Raw genomic sequence first — 24,591 nt, forward strand, 5'->3', positions numbered from 1 at the left:
TAAAAAGTAGGCGTGGTGTGAATATTTATATAATCTGTGATATACTGAGATTCAAAGTGCCTGAAGATCAATGGTTACATTTGAAAAATCCAAACCTTGTTTCTTACATAGTTTAAGAAAACCGTGTTTGCTATGCAGTTCCTGCACTGTGGAAGCAGAAACCGTGGTTATTAGGAGGAAGAGGGAGCCAGCAGAGGTGTGTGAGAGGTGGAGATTTGGAGGGGTGAATAAGAGTACCCCTGTGAAGATACAGAACTGTCTAAGGGAAGACCCCCTTTTGAATGCCACCTTAGAATGTTAATGTAAGATAACAAAAAAGAAAAAAGAAATGCATGAACTCTAACATCACATTCCTTCAGATGTTTAAGCAAGAGGTGTTTGTCTTATTTCAGTGTAGGTTTTTCAGCTATAACACATTTTTAAGATGATTACTGCGCGGTAAGAGGGGGTACTCCTGGAGATATTTATGATGAAGTGGCTGCACCTCTCACCTCTCACAGGTGTTTGTGTGGGACCCACAAATGCGAGCCTTTTCCACTTTGGCTGGAAGTCAGAAAGTTTGAGCTTATTTTTGCTGTTCCAAAGTTGTTGACAACAGATAGGGCTACACACCCTGACCTAGGGTGTTTTGGACATTATGGTGGTTCATAGAAGTGGATCACTCCACCCTGACCAAACTTCAGAGAATTCAGGGCTACTCCTGCTCCTTTATTTAAAATAGGATGTTTGACATAGGGAGCGGCTGCCTACAGGATACTTGGTCCAGGGTGTGTTCACTGCATATCCTGCCCAAAACATCAACTGCTTTACTCAGGAAATAGTGATTTGATGTCTCAAGTATTGAAGGAACTAACTGTCCCGGTTGTCCTTTGTGTCATGTTAAAGCAGACTTTTGCCTCCCACCTCCCCGACCTTTGTATTGGGGTGTAAAAGTGTATGAAGAAAAATACAGGCAAACTCAGTATTCGGTAGTCACTGAGTTGCCCTCCCAGTATCCGTATCTCTGAATTTCTTTCATATCTCCCTGCTTCCTACCTAACATTTCTAATCCATATACCCCCACCCTGGAATGCACGATCCCACTGTGGTTGAACCACAGCAGAAGACACCCCCAAAAGGTGGCTTATGACATGTTTGCAGCTTTCTTGTGTTTGTAGCAATCTGTAAACATCATTACACTCTCAGTTAACCCAGTGCCCCGTGGCCACGCATTCTGTCATGTAACTGACAACTCCCAAACTTGCTCTTAGATTAACAAAATTGACCATACCTGAAACTTCCAGGTATTCCAGAAAAAGATTAGTTGATGATTAAAGTGGACATTCCTCTTCTAAATACAGTGACTTCCATTTCACTGAACGATAAAATCCCTGTTACAGACTTAAATGAAGGTGGTGTAAGTTTGCAATGTTCTGGGTGTCACAAATACTGTAGATCTTGGCACACGGAATGAACAATTTGTTAAAAATCAGTGTTTCACTTCCTCAGTCTACACACGAATCCACAGAACGTTTGCTCCCTTCTCAGAATAAATGATCTCCTTCTACTCCACACCCTCAGCTTTTTCTTTGTTCCTACAGCTGAAGTCCAAAGTTTCTCACTTGTGATTGGTACTAACTCTTGCAACTTCTAAAGCCAACTAGTTTTGCATTTTGATTCTCTAACATCACAAAAATTTCATATCTACTGCAATTATATGATACAGAATATCGATGTAATAACTTGACACTAAAGAAAAGAGAACAGCAGTTGGAATGATCTTCGATTAATTGATGAATTTTTGTGATAATACCGGTTGTGTTCACATGTCTAGTTTCCTTTCTTGGTGCAGTCAGTATCTAAACTGCTGTGTGCCGGTGTTTTCCAGAGAGTGAGGTAAACCACAGATAAAGAAAGGCATGAATATCTTTCCATTTCTTGTAGAGAGGGAAGCAGGGTGCGGGACTGGTTCCGTTTTCCAAAGTCATCCAAGGTGGATGTTAATAAACCTGCGCAGGCTTTTTTTTTTTTCTTTCCAGGAAGCAAACCTGCTTTTCACTATTGCAGAGCGCCATCTTGTGGACACGGAAAGCTTCTCCAGCTACTCGGTGCTGCCGCTTGTTTGTAGGTGGGAGCAGGATTAGAGCTGAGAGCAAGCAGGCCTCCTGAAGCCTGGATAACTGTCATTCAGGACCAGCTGACCTCTACCACCCCTCTAGTTACTATGTTCCCTCCAATTACGGGACATGCATTGTGTTTGCCTGTGACAGGAGACAGATGGCCTTTCCTGAGTCTCATTACCAGGATCAAATGAAGCATGCAATTTCTGAAGAGTTCGGGTTTGATTCAACAATACGCTCATCTTAGGCAATTAAGAAAAGACCATACTTTCAGATAGTACAAAAAGCTTTCGGATTAATAATAACCATTAACAATTTCTGTGTTGGAAAGTTCCCTGGGTTGAGTAAACAAAGTCTTTAAATCTAGCATTCTATTTGTGTTGGGAGTTTGGGGAAAAATATTCAAAATACAAGAACCCGGTGTGCCAAGCAGTCTGAATTAAGAACAGCAGAATGATCACTGTCTGGCATGCTGCTTATGCATGCTTATGGTATGCAGAATATGCTTATTCTGCATGGTTCTGTGATAAGCACTCAACTGAGCTGAACTCTCGGCTTCCAGGCATGACCTTTACTTTGGTACAACAATTATGTCTCATCATCAATTCACCCTAAGGGTTGTTGCTTCTGCCTTGCATTGGAAACACCCACCCGCCCATCCTTGGGGCATGCTTTGGTTTTGACTTTCAATTTGTTCTGTTCTAGTTTGTGGAAGTAGCAAGTAAGGCAATATTCTAACACATTCAATCTTCTGGAGGCCTCAAATTTGAAACATTAACTGCAAAATATACACATGTGTAAATTTGTATAAATATATATATATATATATATATTTGATAATGGCACTGGGACTTATTTCTACTGCATATACTGGCTTTTTGGGACCCTACTCTATTTGGATGCACACCTTCATAGGCCTGGATGGAGGGGGGAGGACCTTGGACTTCCCACAGGGCAGGGTACCCTGCCCTCTCTTAAGACTGGAGGGGGAGGGAGGAGGGTGAGTGGAGGAGCTGGAGGGAAATGGGAGGAGGAGAGGAAGTGGAAATTTTTTAATGGAAAACTAAAAAAAATTAAAAATGTTATTTTGTCATTGAAATCTCAACTAACTCGAATTTTGAGTGACTTATGGTTTTCTGGAAATGACTTTAAACTTCTTAATACTAAATATGTTATTAAATTTATTCCGAAGAAATTTGAAACTTTAAAGTTTTTCATTCTTCCTATTTGTATCTCTATATCTTTGTATAGATACACACACATTCACACAGCTCATCTATTTTTCTTATGAATTTTAATGTCGTTTAATCGCCTGTTAGAATTCTGGACTTTCTTCTTTTGTTATATGTAAAAGACTATAACGTCAATAAATATCTTGTGTCTGTGAAGCCTGGGACTTAGCCAACTTACAACATTGTTATTTATGTCAGCACTTGGTCCTAATTATATATTGCAATACCTAGAACATCAACATCCCTGGCACATTTAATACATTAAATGCCTTAAGAGTATTTTAAAATATTCTGTACAGTGTGTAGAATTTTGTTTTCCATCTTATAAACATAATTTACATTGGTAAAATAAAGTTTGTATCAGCGTTACGGGTTCTCAAATTTGAAATTCTTTGTGGCAGCGAAAGAGGTTACAGCCAATGTAGTATGCAGTTCCAATGGAAGTCATTTTCAGAAGCCAACAGACGCAAAATATTAATTGACAGCGTAGGGATAATGACGTTATTTTCTTGTCCTTGGCATCTTGAGAACCCATCATTCATCCTTCATAAAGACTGCACTTCAGTTCAGCACGCTTGTTCAGCGTTTGCAGCCGTCATCAGGAACTCGAATCCTTTTATTGTATTCCATTCTTTTCTTAAATTTTAGCTGTGCTTTGGCCTGGGTGAAAGTACAGTTCTATTATGACATATAATAAGACCTTTCTGAGTCTTTAAAATTTAATTTTTTTTACCTTGAATCTCAAAAGCTAAATTCTGACAGTAATAATTCCTACTACACCCTGCTCTTTCAACTAGTATTATGGAAGGCAACATTTGAAATTAATCAGTCGATAGCGCGACAGAAAGAGAGAAATGGAAAGTTTGCTTATGGATTTCTAATTGCATTAAAGAAGTAGTGCTTTTGAATAAATCGAGATTTTTACAACTACATAGAGCAAACATCGTATTGAAAATCTTTTTATATTATCTCATAGAGCACTGTACCTTCGTGTTTTCACCGTCTTTTCCTCCTTTGCCGTCAGGAATGCTGAGAGCGAGCGAGCAGCTGGCGGCTCCGGCTGTGTGTAATCATTTACTAGGCCTTGGTGGAGTTTGTTCGCTGCCCTCTCAGCTTATCAGTAGCTGCACAAATAAAACGTGGTGTTCCCGTGACTGGCTCGAGCACCTTAAGCGACTGGCACGACAACCCTCAAAATCACATTATCATCACACTAGCATCCATTTTGCCACAGCTTGGCAACCCGCTGGCGGTAACAGGGTCCTAGGTGTTTAAGCTTTCTTTCTTCACCAACTCCCAAGAAGTGGTCTGAAAGTTCCAGGAAAGCAAGAGGCTTGCTCTCCCTTCTCTAAGGCTGTTAGTCTTTGAGAATCTTACACGTCTGCTCTTGTCACTGTGGCTCTAGACGCCACACGGTCTACAATTTCTCTGTAAGACTACCGACTTCTTCCCTCTCTTCAGGCTTAGAGCTCCATTCTGCTCCCCTGAAAGCTCTCTGATGGCAGCATCTTTTTTCCCATATTCTTAAACTTTAACATCATTGAAGAGATTGTACATGGCTTATTATGATATAACATATTAGAAATTAAAAGAGAAAAACGTGTATTTATCAATCAGGTTTAAATATCAGCATGCAAGATAACACAGTAAAATAACTAGCCATTTTAAAGAAAAAAGTGCCTTAGAGGTGCCATAAACAAAGGAGAATACCGGCATTCAATTTCACTCTTCATGAGACTTATTAATAGATGAATTCTGTTTTCAAACTTATTTTGTTGTAAAATGTAATATACTTTTATACTCAGTCTTTCTTCATGATCTGTTTGGAAAGGGATTACTATTTTACCAGGTTTTGGTCCCATGGATATTGCTATTTAATATTATACCCAAAGTCATCAAGTAGTAATTGCTGAAATATTAGTTGCACCATGGAAACAGTAATCCAATTAATAAATGATTTATGCAGAATTAAATTAAAATTCACTAATTGATTTTGCAGCATTATTTATTTCTATGACTTGGGAATATGGAACTTTATTTGAAAAATTCAGATTTTCTGAGTTATATCACGTTCTAATTATCAATACATTGCCATTTTGCAATAGCGAAATTAGTCACTAGTCACACTTACTAACTTCACTCGTGACCCACATCTTCAAGCACTCAGAATATACAGAGTTCAGAATGGTAGATACACGATTTATAAAATTTGGTCTTTCACTCCAAAGGATGATTTTTGTTGTTGGCAGGAAGTTTACCAGGTTCTTTTCCCTGAAATAACAAGCTGACCTTTTCAGTTCTGTGTATCCTAACATCCAACACTAAGCCTGTCCAGCCAGTTCGTACGTCACAATGGTGACTGGCACATGCTGTTCTTGAGGCTAAAGAGATGGCTCAGCAGTCAAAAGCCCTGGCTGCTTTGGGAGAGGACCCAAGCTTTGTCCTCAGCACCTACTCCATGCAGCTCACAACAGATCCAGGGGATCTGACGTCTTTTCTGGGCACAGCACCCACCTACATACATATGGTGTACTCACTTATACTCAGTGACACACATATACACGTGAAGTAAACAATACAGGAAAAAAATGAAAAAGGTGTCCTTTCACTCTCAGGAGGGTTGATTCAGATCTCTGGTCAAACTCTCTTGTGTTTACATTTTCTGGAGGTATGGTTGTCACTTCAAAGAAAACTGGGCTTTATCTGTGTATATCGTATGTAAGGTAATAACACAGACCACTAAAACTAGCATTCACTGGCTGGAGTGATATTAGTAAAGGATAAAATATGCAATGTATGTGGTTCTGGGAATCACATTTGGGGCTTCACTGATGCTAGGCAAGCACTCTACTATTGCACATCGTGTGTTTGTATGAGGTTTTGCTGCATGTTCTTGCAGCTGCCTATTGGGTTCAGCAGCATCAGATCTAGACTTAGAGGAGTCCATGAAACCCCTGATGTGGGTGCTGGGAATTTAACGTGGGTCCTCTGCAAAAGCAATAAATACTCGTAATATCTCAGCAGCCTGTTCATCAGTTTTAGAAATATGCTTAATTTTTGTAAGGAGCATTGGCTTCCAGACTGAATCACATGAATCGTGGAAACATGCTACTCTAGCACATTTCCGTAACTACTGCTGACGTTCTTGTTCACACCCATATGTAAACCTTCCTGTCCATAGTCTTTGTGCTCTATACATCAACCTAACGTTGAGTGCTGCTATACCTTGGGTCTGAAGTATTTCCTAATACCCATGTGTTAAAGACTTGTTGCTTGGATGCTGTGGGCCGGTGGTTAACATGCTAAGAGTTGATGTTCATGTAGGGTTAGTGGGAAGAAATGAGCCCATTGGGAGCATTACTTCGACACTATTGTTGTGATGCCAGGCACTTCCGCTCTGACTTTACTTTTCAACCAGCTTTTTTTGTCCCACAACCACTCCATTCTGTTCTGTTTCACTGGTACCCAAAGGCATAGAGGTAACCGCCATGATACAGACCACGAGCTAAAGCTAAGCTCACCTTCCTTTTAAGTGGATTTATCTCAGGCGTTTGTTTACAGTGACAGACAGTTAAGCAACGCTAGAGCTTCACTCATTAAAATTAAGCGCATGTATACTGCAATTCGTTCCTCCATATAATTGCCATTTGAGCTAATGCAAAATGTATTCTTTATTAAAAATTGAGTGCAATGAATCTTGTAGATCAGTCATCACATTTCTCATGAAAAGACAAGAAAACTCCCATAGCGGAGAAGAAGCACATCTAAAAGGATGTATGTGTGTGTGTGTGTGTATGTATGTATTTATGTATGTGGTGTGTGTGTGTGAAGGATGTCAAGTGTACATGTTGTTTGTCTGTGCTCATATATGTGCATGCATGGAAGCCCAAGGTCACCACTGAGTGTCTTCCTCCATTTCTTTATCCCCCTCCTCCTTAAATATTGAGTCCAAGGTGATAGAGATTCATGTTAATTCATAACCTTCCAATATATCTGGAGCTCGTTATTTCACTGACCCGTGCAGTAAGCCTCTGGAGTCCTCCTGTCTTTGCTTTTCTAGTACTGGAGTTACTAGAGGTACAGAATGCCATGCCTGGCTTTTATGTGGGTCCTGAGGTCCCAACATCTGTCCTTGTACTTGTAGGACAAACACTTCAAACACTTAACTCATTGAACCGTCTTATAAGCCGCTGTGAATAAATGTTTTTAGAAACTGGAAGAGATATATATTTACTAATTCCCTTGTGACATTAGTCTAATAATATGGTTAGAGAAAAATAAACAAATAAATAAAATACCTTGAAGGCAAGTAAACAGAAGCTATAGTTCAAGATTATGCTTGAATATACAGGCAAAATTTCTGTGTACAGCATTTTTATAAGACCTCAAACAACAATCTCAACCAAGCTGATTTTAATCTGACAATGGTCTTGTCATTGAAGTACCTTAATATTTATTTACATACCATCAACGAAGTAGAGAAACCGGTGATTAGCTCAGTTCATGTAGAAACTGTATGTGCATTTGACTATGTGTGTTCCCATGGGTGCACATGTGTGTGAGGTTGTGCATTCATGTCATGAATATGGAGGACAAAGCCTGACACTGGGTCTCTTTTACTGTCTCCCTGTCTTCTGTAAGCAGATTCTCTCACTTGGCCTGGGCCTCACCACATGGGCTAGGTCAGCTAAGCAAAGAGTACAAGACCTGTCTCTACCTTCCCAGGGCTGAGATTACACACTTGCTTCACTACACCCAGCTTTTCCATGTGAGTTATGAAGGACTGAACTCACTTTTTCATGCTTACATATTACTGAATGAAGTATCTTCCTAGTCTATGAGAAACTTTTAAAATTAAAATTTAACACTAAGTCAAAGTGAAAAATAATCTTGGCATTGGATATGTGTAGCAGCAGGCTGCTTGACCAATTGTTCATTTCCAGGCTGCTCAGACCCCCAAAATAATCACACAGAAACTGTATTGATTAAATCACTACTTGGTCCATTAGCTCTAGCTTCTTACATCTAAATTTAACCCATTTCCATTAATGGCATTAATGGCATTAATGACATTACCACGAGGTCGTGGCCTACCAGCAAAGTTTCAGCATATCTGTCTCTGGTGGCTCCATGGTGTCTCTCTGACTCCACTCTTCTTCCTCCCAGCATTCAGCTTAGTTTTCCCTGCCTACCTAAGTTCTGCCTTGCTATAGGTCCAAAGCAGTTTTTTTATTCATTAGCCAAAAAAATCAACACATAGATAGAAGGACCTCCCACACCAAATATGTGTCAACAAAGTTACCCAATAGAATAGACAATGAATAAATTATATAAACCTTAGTTAAAATACGTTTTTCTGAATTTTGAAAGATGTATTTTTTATTTTATGTTCATAAGCATTTTGTCGTATGCATGCCTATGTGCCACATGTGTGTGACTGATACCTAAGCAGCATAAAAGAGGGAGTCCTGACTTATAAACCTGGAGCTGCAGATGGTTGTGGGCTGCCGTGTGGGTGCTGGTAATCAAACCTGACTACTCTGGGAGAGCAGCCAGTGCTCTGAATCACTGAGCTGGCTTAAGAGCTGTATTTTTTTATAAACATTATATAAAGCACTAATATTACTTCTATCATTGCATTGGAAGCACTAAAGAGCATATCATTAGGAAAATAAAGATAATTAAATGTAGTTATAAAATTATAATTTTACTGTATAGGGAAATGTCAAAGGATGTTCCATTTATGACTATAGACTAAATTTAAAATTAACAGTGTTCCAGCACTTGTAATTTATAATTTTTAAAGTAGCTATAGATAAATAACCTTTACTGCTTCTAATAAAGGAATAGTGATTATATATACACATACACATGTGTTCACGCTTGTATGTACATACGCATTATTGGTCAACTAATGAAAAATGAATTGAATTGTGAAGTAAGATTCTTTAAGATTTTTTTCGAATGCCTTTGAGGAAAATGCCCTAAGAAATTATTATATGGAATACATTATAAACACAAACTTTAAAGAACATATTCTGACTATGTTAGCAATTACATCACAAGCAGTAAAAGCCAAGAGGCAAACTTTCAATACGTGAAAATATAAATAACTGAACAAGGTCCTCTTCATGTGGGTGACAGTTGTGTAGCTTCGCCTGTTTGTGGGGCCCTAGAGAGTGGGACCAGGATCTATCCCTGGTACATGAACTTGCTTATTGGAGCCTATTCTCTAAGGAGGGATGCCTCGGTCAACCTCAATGCATGGGGTGGGGGCTTGGTCCTGCCTCAACTTAATGTACCAGGCTTTGTTGATGCCCCATGGGAGTCTTACCTTTTCTGAGGAGTGGATGAGAGTGGTTTTGGAGGAGGAAGTGGGGAGCAGGAGGAGGGAAGAGAGGGAGAACTATGTTTGGTATATAAAATAAATTAAAAATTTAAAGCTACAAAATTATGGATTACCAGAATATACGAACAAGAAAAATGAGGATTCTGACACTTTCACAATGTAATAGTGCTTGTTTAAATTCATAATTGGTCAGTGCTATCAAAAATGGTATGCCGTGCCACAAGAGTGAAACCAGCAGCCACCTAATGCCTTGATGTGCATTGTTGGTCCATGTGTGTACGTGGGCACCCTTCTCCTGGCTGCAGTACTAACTATCAGTGCTGTAACACTTGGTTTCCGTAAGCGTTGTTCGTTGCTCAAGAGGTGGAAATGTCGACTTTAGCAATTTTTCTCAAAGTTGTTTGCATGAGCATCTTGAAGGATCAATGACAATTAATCGCACTGATAAGCTATATGATGTTCGGTAATATTCTGTACTAATTTCAAACTACAAACAGCATCCAGATGAGTAATGGCTAAAATACTGCAGTTCATTTGTAAAATGTGCATTAGACAAAAGGCATTACAGATATGGGACCTAGATTTTTACTCTTTATTTATGGCTTTACCCATTTGTTTTTCACGTGTGTGTGCACACGCATACATGCCTCTGTGTGTGTGTGTGTGTGTGTGTGTGTGTGTGTGGTGTGCATCTCTATGAAGGTGTGCTTGCCTAGTGCAGATGCAGAGGTTAATTTTATGAATTGTCTGCTATTTACAGTTTCCACTATATTTTCTTGAGAAGAGGTTCTTTCACTGAATCCAAAGCATGCCACAGTCTAGATTGGTTGACCAGCAAGCCCCAGGAAAAGCTAGCTCTGCACATCCCCCATGGATGGGAATAAAGGCAAATGCTACAATCCTCAGCTTGATGTGAGTGCTATAGATCTGAACTGAGATTCCCAGGTACCATACAGCAACTAACCGTTGAGTGCTGAGCCATAATCAAACACTGAGCTACCTGCCCGTGGTTAGAAGTTTACTTGTCAATGTCAAAAGTTAGAAAATATAATTAGTAGTAAAAAATTATAAAATATTCCTGTCATATAAGTATGTGATTTTCATGACTTAATACAGTCATCTTTTGAATTGTAGATTCACAGCAGTTATGCATGGATGGATATAGGCATATACTAGTTGTACCAGTTACTTTTCTCCTTTATAGGACATAATACCCAACACAAGGAATTTGAGGTAGGGAAGACTATTTGGACTCCTGATTTGAAGTTACAGTCTATCATGGTGGCCTTATATGTGGAAGGGAAAATGTCACTTTTCTTATTGTTGCTGCTTTAAAAATGATTGACAATGAGCACCATTGTCCCTTCACCAAACAATTGAGATGTTTTTCCCTACAGGTGCTCTCTGGAAGAAATTCTGGTGTTGAATTTTAATTTTTTAACAGCTCATTATAATTATTCTTTGCATATCATGAAAAGAAATTATTTCCTGATAATTTTCTTTCTCCTTTAAGAGGTCAAATACAGGAGATCACTGTGCTGTATGATGCAGGAGTCATAAGACCACTGGACATGAAAGGCCTTTCTTTTGTACTTAATTCATAATATGAAACAAAATTCACCTTGATACAACAACAAATTGTTCTGTGAAATAATCATCATGCATACTCTAGAATTAAGAAAGTTTCAATGACAAAAAGTACATATTTTCTATAGATTTTTCTATTTTTAACTTGTCTTTTTAACAACCTGTTGTTGTTTTATGATGCCAGTTTTGTCTTGTTATTGATAATCATGTCATTAGTTTCCCTGATTTCAATTTATTTGCAATAATTCATGAGCACAGCTTATGCTGACTTCAGTATCACTAATTTTTATTTATAGTAATTTTTGAAGAAAATGCTAGAATACTGGAAGAAAAGAAACAATGCAATTATGATTTTAAATTTTATAATCACATTCTCTTATTCTTTCCCTGAACATTTAATTGCCTCTCCCAACACACACATATATCTATATTCACAAATTGTCTGAAATACTTTAAAAAGTATATTTTTATATATATAATACATACTATATATAATAAATATATTTTATTATATTTGTCATCATGATTGCAATGTTGGACTTCAGCACCGAATTTTAAGTAAGACATGTTAGATCAAAATTAATCTAGTTTTGGAACTTTATGTTTCCAATCATTTCTCAGCTTCAATTTTCCCTGATCCATTTTAGTTTTTCAAATTCCTGCAAAATTCCTCTGGAGGGCACTATTACCCTAAGCAACACAATTAGCTCTAGAAGGTTGTGACTGGAAAAGGCCTCAGATCTTTCAAAAGTTATTCACCTTACTTCAAATCTTCAAATTCTAGTATTCATCTACACTTCAACTTTTTCCTCTCTTTAAAGGGACAATAAAATAAAGCAAAACAAAACTATTCCTTTTGAGAGGGCTAGAAGCCATCCTTAAACAATGCACCTTACTTGATAATCAATTTCTTTAGTGATTTATGTGATGTTGAAAATCCAAATGGGCAGGGAGTCAATTGAAATAATTACATAAATAAAGAAAACTAGATAACCTATTTATCTGTAGAAGTGTGGTCTCTTGGGCTTCAAATCCTTTTGTGCTTGAAATCCTTTTCTTTTCTTTTCTTTTCTTTGTAATGATCAGAAATTTAAGGCTATCTGTGAGATGGCATAGAGTATTCAAATGTACCATCTTTCGCTTTAATTATACCTAATGTATAAATAGCAGACACTATAAATTCTGATATTCATAAACTATCTGAGGGGGGAGAGAAGAAAGAAATATACAAATGTAGTGATGAGGCAAGCAGGCCTGCTTTTCATCCCGCCCGGCTCCCACATGGCTAGCTAGCTTTACACCCAAAATAACAACACATAAATTGTATTTATTTAAACTCTGCCTGGCCCATTAACTCTAGATTCTTACTGGCTAACTCTCACATCTTGATTAACCCATTTCTATTAATGTGCATAGCACCACGAGGTGGTGGCTTACTGGGAAGATTTTAACCTACGTCCATCTTGGGCCAGAGCTTCATCGTCTGCCTGACTCTGCTTCTTTCTCCCATAATTCTGTTCTGTCCTCCCTGCCTACCTATGTTCTGACCTATCAAGCCAAGCAGTTTTCTTTATTAATTAATCAATGAAAGCAACAGATAGATAGAAGACTCTCCTACATCATAAAAGGAAGCAATATGCGTACAAAGTATTTCTCTAAAAGCATATCTTTGTCTAGCACAGGCCATATCCACCTACACACAGTTCTCAGCTAGTATCAGATATGATCACGTTTATTTTATCATTGACTCTTCTACTGAAGCAAACTATGGCATATCAAGGATCTTACAGGAAATATGTTGTTTCTCTCAGAGAGAAGAATGTTTTCTATTTTCCCATAGTTCACTCAGCCATGTTAATGGCTACCTCACTGTGGTTTTCAGTCCAAGGTGGTCATAGAAAAGGGACCCAGATTGGCCATATTTTATGTCTTACAGATTCTGATCTGGGAGAACCTTACCACAAGGTGACCTCAAGCTGTAGTTGTCTCCAAACCCTCTGCCGATGTAAAGTTGCCAGCATTTAACTAAACAAAATCCACATTTGCTTTAAGAGAAAGAATATACAAGACACTGCAACGTGTTTAACCTACCATTTCCCATCAACACCGATGTAAGAAATGAGAAGAAAGGAAGCTGTCATTCATAATTAATAAATGGACATCTCCAGGCCTAAGTCACACCCAGTAAAATGCAGTAAGCTTTGGATTGAACTTGTAAAATTACTGCTCAGAAAAGTTAATAAACTATATCTGATGGTATGGATATTAAATGCTCCCCAAAGACCCATGTGTTGTAGATTTGTTTACCTTCTGATAGCACTGTTTGGAATTTTTGGAACCCTTAAGAAAGGGCCTCACGGACGGATGTTAGATCAGCCTGGGCTGTCTGTGAGGGGCACCAAGTGGGAGCCTGCCTGCCATCTTCATCTTTTTTTCCACATAGGGGATGACTTTGCGATATCACACGCTTTCCTTCTGTGATATCCTGTGCTCCAAATCCCCAAAGTTACAAGACTAAGCAACCAGGAACTAAGCCCTACAAATCTGTGGCCCTAACTAACTTTTTAGTGATTTTGTTTTCTCAAGTATTTTGTTCTAGCTGAATAACCCAACAGAATACTGAAATTTATGTGTCTGAATCTCCCAGTCGAGTGGGAAATTAATAATGGCAGTTTTATTTTACTAATAAAATTTCTGAGGGTTAAATGTATTTCTTGTTAGACTATTAACAATATTCTTCACACAAATGGCAAGAAAAAATTACTTCAAATTTTCTTTGAAACCACAAAATTACCCTCAGTATCTGAAGTTATATTAAGTCCAAAAAATTAAACAGTTGTTTCAGCTTAGTTTTGAAATATGCTACAAAGCTTTAGAAATCAAAATGGCATGGTTCTGACATGGACTCATATGCAGATCAATGTCACAGGGTAGAGCATTTTTAGGAGCAATTGACAGGTCTACAGCTAATGGATCTTTCACTAACATTCCAGAAATATATAGTGGAGGAAGGATCATCATGTTAGTGGGAAAATGTGTTATCTATCTGAAGAAGCAAATAAAACCCTGAACTCTTACTGGTTAAAAGTCAAATGGATGAAATAATTAAATTAAAGATTTGAGACAAAAGAAGTTACTTAAAGAAAATAAAGAAGTGCTCCTGACATTGTAACTGTCAAAAAAAATTAGGCAAGACTACTCTTAAGCACAGAAAACAATAGCAAGCATAGATGAAACACAGCTGGGTTTTAAGGAGGCTTTTCCTCAGCGGAGGCTCTTTCCACTGATGACTCTATAGCTTGTGGTCAAATTTACACACAAAACCAGCCAGTACAGTCAGGGATCACAGAGTGGGTCAGAAGTGGGTCAGGTTACACACCTCAGACACTGCTCCTAGTGACCCACTTTCTCCAGATAGGCTCTACCTCCTAAGCGCTCACAGCTTTCCATAACCAGTGCCACCAGCTGGAGGTCAAGGGCTCCCCCTGTGGGGGACAGCATACCCCAGTCAATCATAGCAGAAACATAAATATTTGAGAAACTAGCTATATTTATTACGTTACATAGCATTTAAATGTATTAAAATGAATTATTCCATCCTATAAATTGTATATTTTTTACATATCCATTTAAATACAGTTAATTTCAACGAAGCATAAACATTCAACTTTTCCTCTTTCCTTACAGATCCATACCAGGTAGCTAGTTATAGGTCATCTTTCTCTTCCTTCTTTTATTTAATTGTGAAAGGAAACTTCAAATGTTTAAACAATGAAAAAAGTTCCTAACGGCTCGCTTCTCTAGGTGGAAGACATCTGGACACAGAATCTTTTCTCTTTTTATTAGCTAACACAAGAGTTTGTTTCTGATGAAAATGTTGTGTCACTAACAATGAAAACTGATGTGATCTAAGTGAAGAAATTCAGTAAAGCCAGCCGCCAGATCTGAATTAATTTCCCTAAATAACGAGTCTTCCTGGGCGAAATATTTTCCTCCCGCCTTCTTTTTTTATAGTTTTACTTTTTTGGGGAACTCTTTCATCGTTTTATTGCATTTGAAGTTCTTTCTTTTTTTTCAGGGGAGAAAAGAGAACTCTTTGAACTTTACAAACAGATATAAATGGAAAATGAAAAGAGGAAGGTCAACTCTTGGGCTGCTCACCTTTGTGGTGTCCTTTGAAAGGGGTCCCCAGGTAGCCTTAACTCCTGCCAGCTCATGTGAGCCTGGCTTGCTCCTGGGCTTAGCCTACTTGGCAGAGTGACAGAGGTCAAATTTTCACACAAGTGAACAATTTGCCTGATAAAGTGAAGCTGCTCCTTCAGTACAAGCTCTAATGAGTAGCCCCCCTCTCTTTAGCTCCTACTCTGAAGCATCCCCAAGGTTTCCGGTACAATTTTATATGACCTTTAGCTGAGGCTGTATTTTACCAGATCACCAGTTTCTCATCTCCATGGACTGCTTGCTGAAGTCAGCACTTAAGAGAGACCCAGGGCGCACACAGCAGGTGTTCATTACCTATTCTGGAAATCTACCTTCCCCTCTCCCAGGCCACTCCCTCCCACGCACCTTTCCATCCCATCTCCAGTGGAATAATGAAAGCTTTGGGCATGCTCAGAGCCTCCAAAGACCATCCCTCAGAAGCATGCAGTTTCTTACAAGGGCAAAGATGGCACTGTATTATTCTATTATTTTTTTATATTCATCAAAAAATGTAACTATAATTTTAAACGCATAGTAAGTTGAGTATTTGTTTTCTAGGGACCTCAAGTCAGGGATGCATGGTTCCTTTTGTTCTAGTCTGTTTCTAAAGTAGGATTGTGTAGCAGATTGTATAATATATTTCTTAAATGGCTGGTATGTTTGGTTGATGACTGCCTTTAATCATATCATATTGATGTTGCTAAGACAAAGCCCAACACACGTTTTGAATCAAACAATGTGCAAAGAGTATGACATAGATACTGACAGTTTCCTTCGACTAATTCCACATTCATAAAGGCAAGTCTTCCGTTTGGTTTCCAAGTGACACAATATTTGGGTGGGATTCTGTCATCCCCTCCACCCTTCCTCACTGTCTCCTGCAAAGGAAATTGCCGTGAGTGGCTCTCGAAGCCCTGGTAACCCAGGTTACAATGTGAATTGCTGCTCTTAGCATGAAAGCCACACCAGGGTGAGCTTTACTCTTACCAGGGAGCAATTTACTTATGGAATGAAAGATTTGGAAACACATTACAATCATGTACAGAAAAGACATGCAAGAGTTTGTATATGTGTGAGTCCACATGTGTATTCAGGTGTACATGTAGGTCAGGGGAGAGCCTAAGATGTTATTCTTGTAGAGCCAATCCCCCTTGTTTTTGAGACAGGATCTCTCATTAGCCTTGAGCTCAGCAAGTGCATGAGGTAGACTGGCTAAAGAGCCTCAGGCATTTGCCTGTCTATGGCTTCCCAGTATCAATGAGCATCACTACTTCTGTCTTTGTATGGAATTTCTAGGGCTCAAACACAGGTCCATACCCTCTCATAGCAAGGAGTTACTGTTATTGTTTATTGTGGTTGCTTTTCCCTTTTAATGTTTTAGGAGTCTGCCACCAAGTTCCCAAATAATACACAAAGGCCTATTCTTTCTTATGACTCCCTAGCCTTAGTTTGGCTCGTATCTAGCCAGCTTTTCTTAAGTTAAATTGTCCCTTCTATCTTTTGTATCTGGGCTTTTATCTTTGTCTATTCTCTATACCTTTCCTTTCTTCTTATTCTGTGGCTTGCTTTGTAGCTGAGTGGCTGGCTCCTGGTGTCCTTTAACCTCCTCTTCTTTGTTCCTCCATCTCTTCTCCCAGATTTCTACTCATATATATCCTCCCTACCTGCAGCCCCAGTTACCTTTCACCTGCCTTGCTATTGGCTGTTCAGAATTATTATTAGACCAATCAAGTGTTTTAGGCAGCCAAAGTAACACAGCTTCACAGAGTTAAATAAATGCAACATAAAAGAATGCAACACATCTTTGCATCATTAAATATTCCATAGTATAAATAAATAAATGTAACACATCTTACATTAATATTCCATAACAACTTACAGGCTGAGCTGTCTTCTTAGCCCCAACACACAACATTTACAAGGTTTCCTATATGATGGTTAGTGTTAACTGTGATCTTTAGAGACTTTAGAATCTACTGGGAGACCATCTTGGTAAGCTTGTGGGGAATTATTTTCATTGTAATCATGTAAGGAGAGACTCACCTATTGTGGCTCCAGTCTTGGGATAGTCTCCTGGCTGTACAAACGGAGACAGGAAGCTGAACAGCAGCACACATGCATGGTTCTCTTCCTAATTGTGAACAGCTCCCTCAAGCTTATGCCACCATGGTTTCCCCATCATGGATGACTGTACCTGGAACTGTAACCCAAGCACATCCTCTTTTAAACTGCTTTTATTGGGACAGTGAAGATGGATGCTTCAAAGACATCCCACACTAGCTCAGAATTGAGAGTAATAGATGGTTATGTATTTAGGGGTAGACTCACAAATCAATATCCTCTGCTGGAACGGAGAACAGCAACTGAATCCTGCAGCCAGAACAGAGGCTGGATGCATGCTTTACATCAGTATAAATAGTATAAGAGTCCACGCCCCAGTAGGTGGTTAACTTAAAGGCTATTGTCTGTAGGATTTCCAGCAGTAGGACAGTTTATGACAGCACCAGAAAGGAACTAAGATGTTTTGAAATTAAAAAGTGATCCAAATGATCTCAGTCACCACCATTATTTTACTCATTTTCATAAATATAATTTGAAAGATCTAACTTGTTTTGTCTGGAATGAGTCCAAAATCAAAATCAGAGAAGCTTAGGTGCTTGTAGGAATGCTTTACCCCAGAGCTTTTAAAATCTATGGTCCCTAAATCCTAAATTCTATCAGTTAAAATCAGAAGCAACCTTTAAAATATAACTTCATTTTGCTACTTACTTTAGATCTAGCAACACACAGGTAGCATTTAAATGATATTATATATAGGTCAATGACTATAGTACACATTTTGTAACTTTGTTGATATGCATATATACTTGTCAGTTTCTCTCCCTAAATTACTTATATCATCTTTAAAACTAGGAAATTTAAATTAAATGGTAAGAGGAATTATTACCAGAACTTCTCAAGAGGGTGCTATATGGTATTTATTACCATAAATATGTATACAGTAGATTCTTAATTAGATATTAATTAGTGATATAGTATTCAATTGGCAGAAATGCTTGTAGGTACATGTTTTTATTCATATTCCAAAGCTGAGGAAGCAGAAACAATATAGATAGCAGAATTTCTAAGGTATTATAGGTCCCCTATGCTTGCAATTGCACCACTTAGCATGTAGAAACAGGAGGCTTGAGAGTTCAGTTTGAAATAAGTGGCAAGATTCTGTCTCAATGGATATGACTTAAGACTGAATTTGGATTCATGTGCCAACTGTTATCTCCAGACCACAAAGTATCAGTCAGTATGCTTTCTTACCTTCAAGAAATAATATGGCTACATTTCATAAAAACATTTGTCTAATAAGCTTGACCATAAAACATGACTGTTATGTTTCTTTGCTTCAAAATGACTGTATTTCATTGATATTTTATTCTTTTTGAAGTTCTAGCTTAAGCAATAAGAAAACAAAAGGAGAACAAGGGGATTCAGATTGGAAAGGAAGAAGTCAAACTTTCGCTGTTTGCAGATGACATAATAATATATATAAATGACCCCCAAAACTCCTACAGCTAATAAATACCTTCAGTAAAGTGGAAGGATTCAAGATCAACTCAAAAATATCAGTAAAATTCAAGTTTTGTAGATTATTTTATTATAATACAAACCACATTGTCAACACATCCAAGTTATAAATATATGTTTCCCTAGTTTATTTTTAGCACCATGAAACTAATGAACATCTGTTGCTGGTTATGAAAAATCACCTGTGAATTTAGAAAAGTCTTTTGAAGAGTTCATATTGGTAGTTTTCATAGATAACAAATACAGGTGTTACACTGAGGAAGGAGAGATGATTTTACATGTGGCTTATTTGCTTTATGACATTAGACTTGGAGTCTATATTTCAGAAAACAAGCACACTGGGCTCCGTTTCCTCTTACACACAAAGGCCATTATACATTAAAATCATCTCTCTTCACTGTAGCCTATCAGAGAATTACTGGCATAGTCTCCATTAAATGTAAAAACCCATCAACAGAAGCTTGGAACTTGGCACTTACATTTTTTCCATGGACTTCACTTAGATATATATTTTCTTTAAAAACACATTTAAAAGTCAGAGATAAGTGCACCCCAGGATGGCAGATAAAATGATAAACTAACAGGTAAATGAAGCACTACCAAAAAGCTAATGCTCTGTGCAGCAGGAGGTAGGCAGCACTTGACTAGTTCTATCCCAAACTGGTAGATTATACCATAATCTTCTTTCTTGGATTGCCTACAGCCGTTGACTTTTCTGATTTTTGAGACTGAGTGTGGGAATCAGGACAGTGTTTGGCAATGTAGGAAGTTTGGTCAACCTAAAAGGGAAAAGAAGATGCAGGTAGAACCAGTATTTAGCAATGCTAAGAGTAAGAGTGACTATGTCCTTGCTTCCTGTCAGTCACTGTTTTAGGGCGATTTCTGTGGACACCCCATGACATCAGGACTCTCCTCTTATTTACACTCTCAAAGAATCAGAAACACAGAGACTTTCCTGCGAATAGAGTGTCACAAATCAGGGCAAAATAAAACATCTGGGGATTGTGCAACCATTAAGCAGTGTGTATTAACATTATGTAGAAAGAGGTTCAAATGAAGTGTTGCTAGTGATCTTGAAAAGGCAGGGGGAGTTTAGGAGCTGTGTCTAGTCCACAATGAGCACAATGGAGTGAAACGTGAAGCACCTGGTTGCTGATGACATCGCTGCAGCAGGAACATAGGTTCTTGGGAAAGAGAAGTCTGCTAGATGTTGTTAGTAAGTAGGTTAACCAGACTGTACAGAATTTTCTTTGTTAAAGATCTGATAAATGATGCTCAGAAAATGTGGTATGGACATGAAACTATCACAGCCACAATCAACCACAGTAACCGTAAGAAAGAGCCCTGAGAAGTTAAAACTATGTCTCCTGAAAACTCACAAATGACTCAAGAGAAGCCTGGCACGGTGGGGCTGAGGGGCAGAGGCACTGAGAGATGAAACAGCATGCGAGGTACGTGATTGCCTGCAACCAAGGAGAGAGAAGCAGGAGGGATTAGAAGTATGCTTGCATGGACGAACGGATAAAGTAGGATTCATTAACTGTGAGTGATTTGGAAAGTCGGGCAGTGACGCAAAACTGACCCAGAGAGAAGTCACAAGTGGTTTAAACATGAGCATGATTCTCTGGAATGAAAAAACTGACCAGCTACTCAGTTTTCATTATTCTCTACACTGTACCTTAAGTGCCTAAGGTGAGCCTGTCGGCAGAAATGTTAGGAATCTGGTAAAATGAACCTGGATTTGGAACTCATGCAAATCTCAAAGCAGCCCAAAAACAAAGATGAAATCTTGCGGCTAGGTGCCCAGTCCGGAAAGCTAGTGTTACTTTGACTCCATGAAAAATGGAAGCAGGATACAAGAACCTTTACTCCAGCGTTCACTTTACTCCAGACATGTCACATCTCATAGCCTTGAGGCTTCTACTCAAAGACTATTTCACCAGAGTAATCCATAAACATTAGTTATTAGTTATCAAACGTTCACAAGGTAACACAATTTATTATAGAATTTGCTAGACACGGCCAATATAACTCCTTTCCACTAACAAAACTGCCTTGTAAGATAGCAATTAAAATAATGCTGTCAAGTTTTCTAATGTTTCAAAATGATACCTTATTAGGGCTTACAAAATGTATAGGTATTTCCACAAGGTATGTTCGTATACCTGTGTTCTCAAGCACACACACACACACACACAAACATGCACAAACTCAAAAACTTAAATATATAGACACTCATACACACATTCACAGACATATATACACATATTCACATACAAATGTGAATACATACATGTATGTGAACATGTATGTACACAGACACTCATATAGACTCTTCAAGGAGGTCAAAATACCAAGAAAGTTATCATCAAACAAGGATGTAAAACCAATTCAGTTAAAAAAAAAACCTTTATTGTAAACCTTCTGCATATAAAGCTTTTTCCTCATGCTCTGTCCAAATGAAGTCAAATATAAGGCTTTCTCATCTTTAACAAATGGTGCTGGCATAACTGGATGTCAACCTGTAGAAGAATGAAAATAGATCCATAACTATCACCATGCACAAAACTCAGGTCCAAATGGATTAAAGACATCAACATTAATCCGACCACTTTGAACCTGATAGAAGAGAAAGTGGGAAGTGTCTACAAGACATAGGCACAGGAGACCACTTCCTAAGTAGAACCCTAGTGGCACAGACAATAAGAGAATCGATGAATAAATGGGACCTCCTGAAACAGAAGCTTCTGTAAAGCAAAGGACACTGTCAGTAAGACAAAAAGGCTACCTACTGACTGGGAGAAGATCTTCACCAACCCCTCATCAGACAAAGGTCTGATTTCCAAAATATACAAAGAACTCAAGAAACTAGACACAAAAACTCTAATTAACCCAATTAAAAAATGGGGTACTGAACTGAACAGAGAATTCGCAACAGATGAACTTCGAATGGCCAAAAGGTACTTAAGGTCATGCTCAACCTCCTTAGCGATCAGGGAAATGCAAATCAAAACAACTTTGAGATATCATCTTACACCTGTCAGAATAGCCAAACTCAAAAACACCAATGATAGCTTATGCTGGAGAGGATGTGGAATGAGGGGAACACTCATCCATTGTTGGTGGGAATGCAAACTTGTGCAGCCACTGTGGAAATCAGTGTGGCGGTTTCTCAGGAAACTGGGAGTCAACCTCCCTCAGGACCCAGCAATTCCACTCTTGGGAATATACCCAAGAGATGCCCTAACATACTACAAAAGCATTTGTTCAACTATGTTCATAGCAGCACTATTTGTAATAGCCAGAACCTGGTAACAATCTAGGTGCCCCTCAATAGAAGAATGGTTTAAAAAGGTGTGGAACATATACACATTAGAGTTTTACTCAGCGGTAAAAAACAATGACATCTTGAATTTTGCATGCAAATGGATGGAAATAGAAAATGCTTTACTGAGTGAGGTAAGCCAGACCCAAAAAGAGGAATATGGTATGTATTCACTCATAAGTGGATTCTAACCATAACTAAAGGTCTTTGAGCCTATTATTCGTGATCCTAGAGAAGCTAAATAAGAAGGTGAACCTGATGAAAATCATGTAGCTATCTGCCTGGAGATCGGAAATAGACAAGAGTCCCAGGTAACCTCGGGTGCATGGGGGGGGGAGTAGGAGGGTTTTTGGAAGGGGAGAGGGTTAGAGAGAAGGGAGTAGGGGAGGAATGGGGAAAGCTCGGTGGACTGGGATGGGGGGGAAGGATGGATATGGGATCAGGGAAGAATATATTTCAACTAAGGGAGTCATTTTAGGGTTTACAGGAGACTTGATTATAAATGGGATCCCAGGTCCAAGGAGAGATCCCCAGATTGTTCTCTGGACAGAGGAGAGGGTGCCTGAAACGGCCTTGGCCCATAACCATACTGATGAATAATTTGCATATCACCATAGAACCTTCATCTGGCAATGGATGGAGATAGAGACAGAGACTCACAATGGAACACTGGATTTAACTCCCTAGGTCCAAACGAGAAGCACAAGGAAAGAGAACGTGAGCAAAGAAGGCAAGACCAGAGGGCACCTTCATCCGACGATGGATGGCGATGCAGACGGAGACTCACATTGGAGCACCGGACTGAGCCCCCCAAGGTCCAAATGAGGAACAGAAGGACGAAGAAAATGAAAAGGGAAATCAGGACTGCGAGGGATGCGATCACCTACTGATACAAGGGGACGGATCTAATGAGAGTTTACCAAGGCCAGTTGAACTGGGATTGAACGAGGACGCGATCCAACCAGATTCTCTGAATGTGGCCGGATTCTCTGAATGTGGCTGGCCCGGAGTCTTTCTGAAAAGCCATTGACAATGACACTGGGACTTGTTTCCTCTGCATATACTGGATTTTGGGGATCCAGTCTGTTTGGAAACTCACCTTCCTGGACCTGGAGGAGGGGGGAGGAACTTGAACTTCCCACAGGGCAGGAAACCCTGACTGCTCTTAGGGATGGAGAGGGAGGAGGAGAGGGAGTGGGGGGAGTGGGAGGGTGTTGGGAGGAGGGTAGGAAATGGAAACTTTTATAATTTAATAAAATTACTTTCTCATAAAAAAGAACAAGAAATATATATATATATATATATATATAAGTCTTTCTCCTTTGTTTTTATTATAAATGCTTTTGATGATATAATTTACAAAGCAGTTCTTTATGTATAATCTTCTTTGATTTTTACATATAATGTGCAGAATAAGTAGAAATAAATTCTATTATTCATAGATGGTGTATGTGTGTCCTTTAGATGTGGTATCACTGTATATTTAGACACTGATATGATTTCTGTATCAACATTAGAAATGAAATCTTTAAAGGGAGAATAATTGGTGATCTAGAGTGAGGAGTTCAGATCCCTATGAAAACCAGTTTCCCACCCCAGCCACTGGTTCTAACATCAACAGACAACGCATCAGTGCTTCCAATGAATTAGGGCAGACCTTGCAAGCTCTTGGAACTCACTACAGCCCACTAGCAGAGACTTTGTCATGTAAGCTGTTTGTCTCAGCTTTAGAGATGAAGAAGAAATGTCTGAAAATTGATACTAATAAAGGAAGTAATTGCAGAATGCTTGAAAGAATTGTGAATAATTGATATTTTCATGAAGAATTTTGAGAAGCTTGGAATAAAATCAATGAAAATGTAATGAGAGTCATGCAATGTAACATTTGGGATGACAGTAGCCATAGAGGAAATTAAAACAAAAGATTACAGCTGTTGGACATACTACCCAAATGGGACATAAGTTCTCAGTCTGTGTACCCATTCCTCCCTTTTTGTTAGTCTGTCTTTGACTTCATTCCCAGAGAGATGACCTGGTGTAGCCATTTCTGCCAAGCTGAAACATCACCTCTGGAGGGAGGGGGCTCTCAAGATTCAGACAGCTAAGAAAGTTACTAGATTCACATGCCTTCCTTAAGGATATAAAATCAGCAGTGGTTGGGGAAAGGGGCCTGGCATGCAGGGTGATGGAGAGGTGCAGCTCTCCTGAGTTGCTGGCCAA

At 38.8% G+C, this 24,591-nt stretch overlaps 1 protein-coding gene across 7 annotated transcripts in view; it reads right to left on the bottom strand.

Annotated features, from left to right (window-relative positions):
- Pik3c2g (phosphatidylinositol-4-phosphate 3-kinase catalytic subunit type 2 gamma) overlaps positions 1 to 4,414 on the bottom strand; it is a 364,812-nt gene extending 360,398 nt beyond the window's left edge. For 4 of the 7 annotated variants that reach the window (XM_087904035.1, XM_087904037.1, XM_087904036.1 and 1 more), the window contains exon 1: positions 4,318 to 4,414. The gene's annotated coding sequence lies outside the window, so the exon portion shown is untranslated. Of the gene's footprint in view, positions 1 to 1,270; positions 1,381 to 4,317 lie in introns of all 7 variants that reach the window. The other 3 variants (XM_087904032.1, XM_087904031.1, XM_087904034.1) reach the window with 2 other exon arrangements.
- Between the last annotated feature and the right edge of the window lie 20,177 nt (positions 4,415 to 24,591).

The sequence above is a fragment of the Myodes glareolus genome, chromosome 3 (genome assembly GCF_982192425.1).
Source record: "Myodes glareolus chromosome 3, mMyoGla1.1, whole genome shotgun sequence".
Classification (NCBI taxonomy): Eukaryota; Metazoa; Chordata; class Mammalia; order Rodentia; family Cricetidae; genus Myodes; species Myodes glareolus.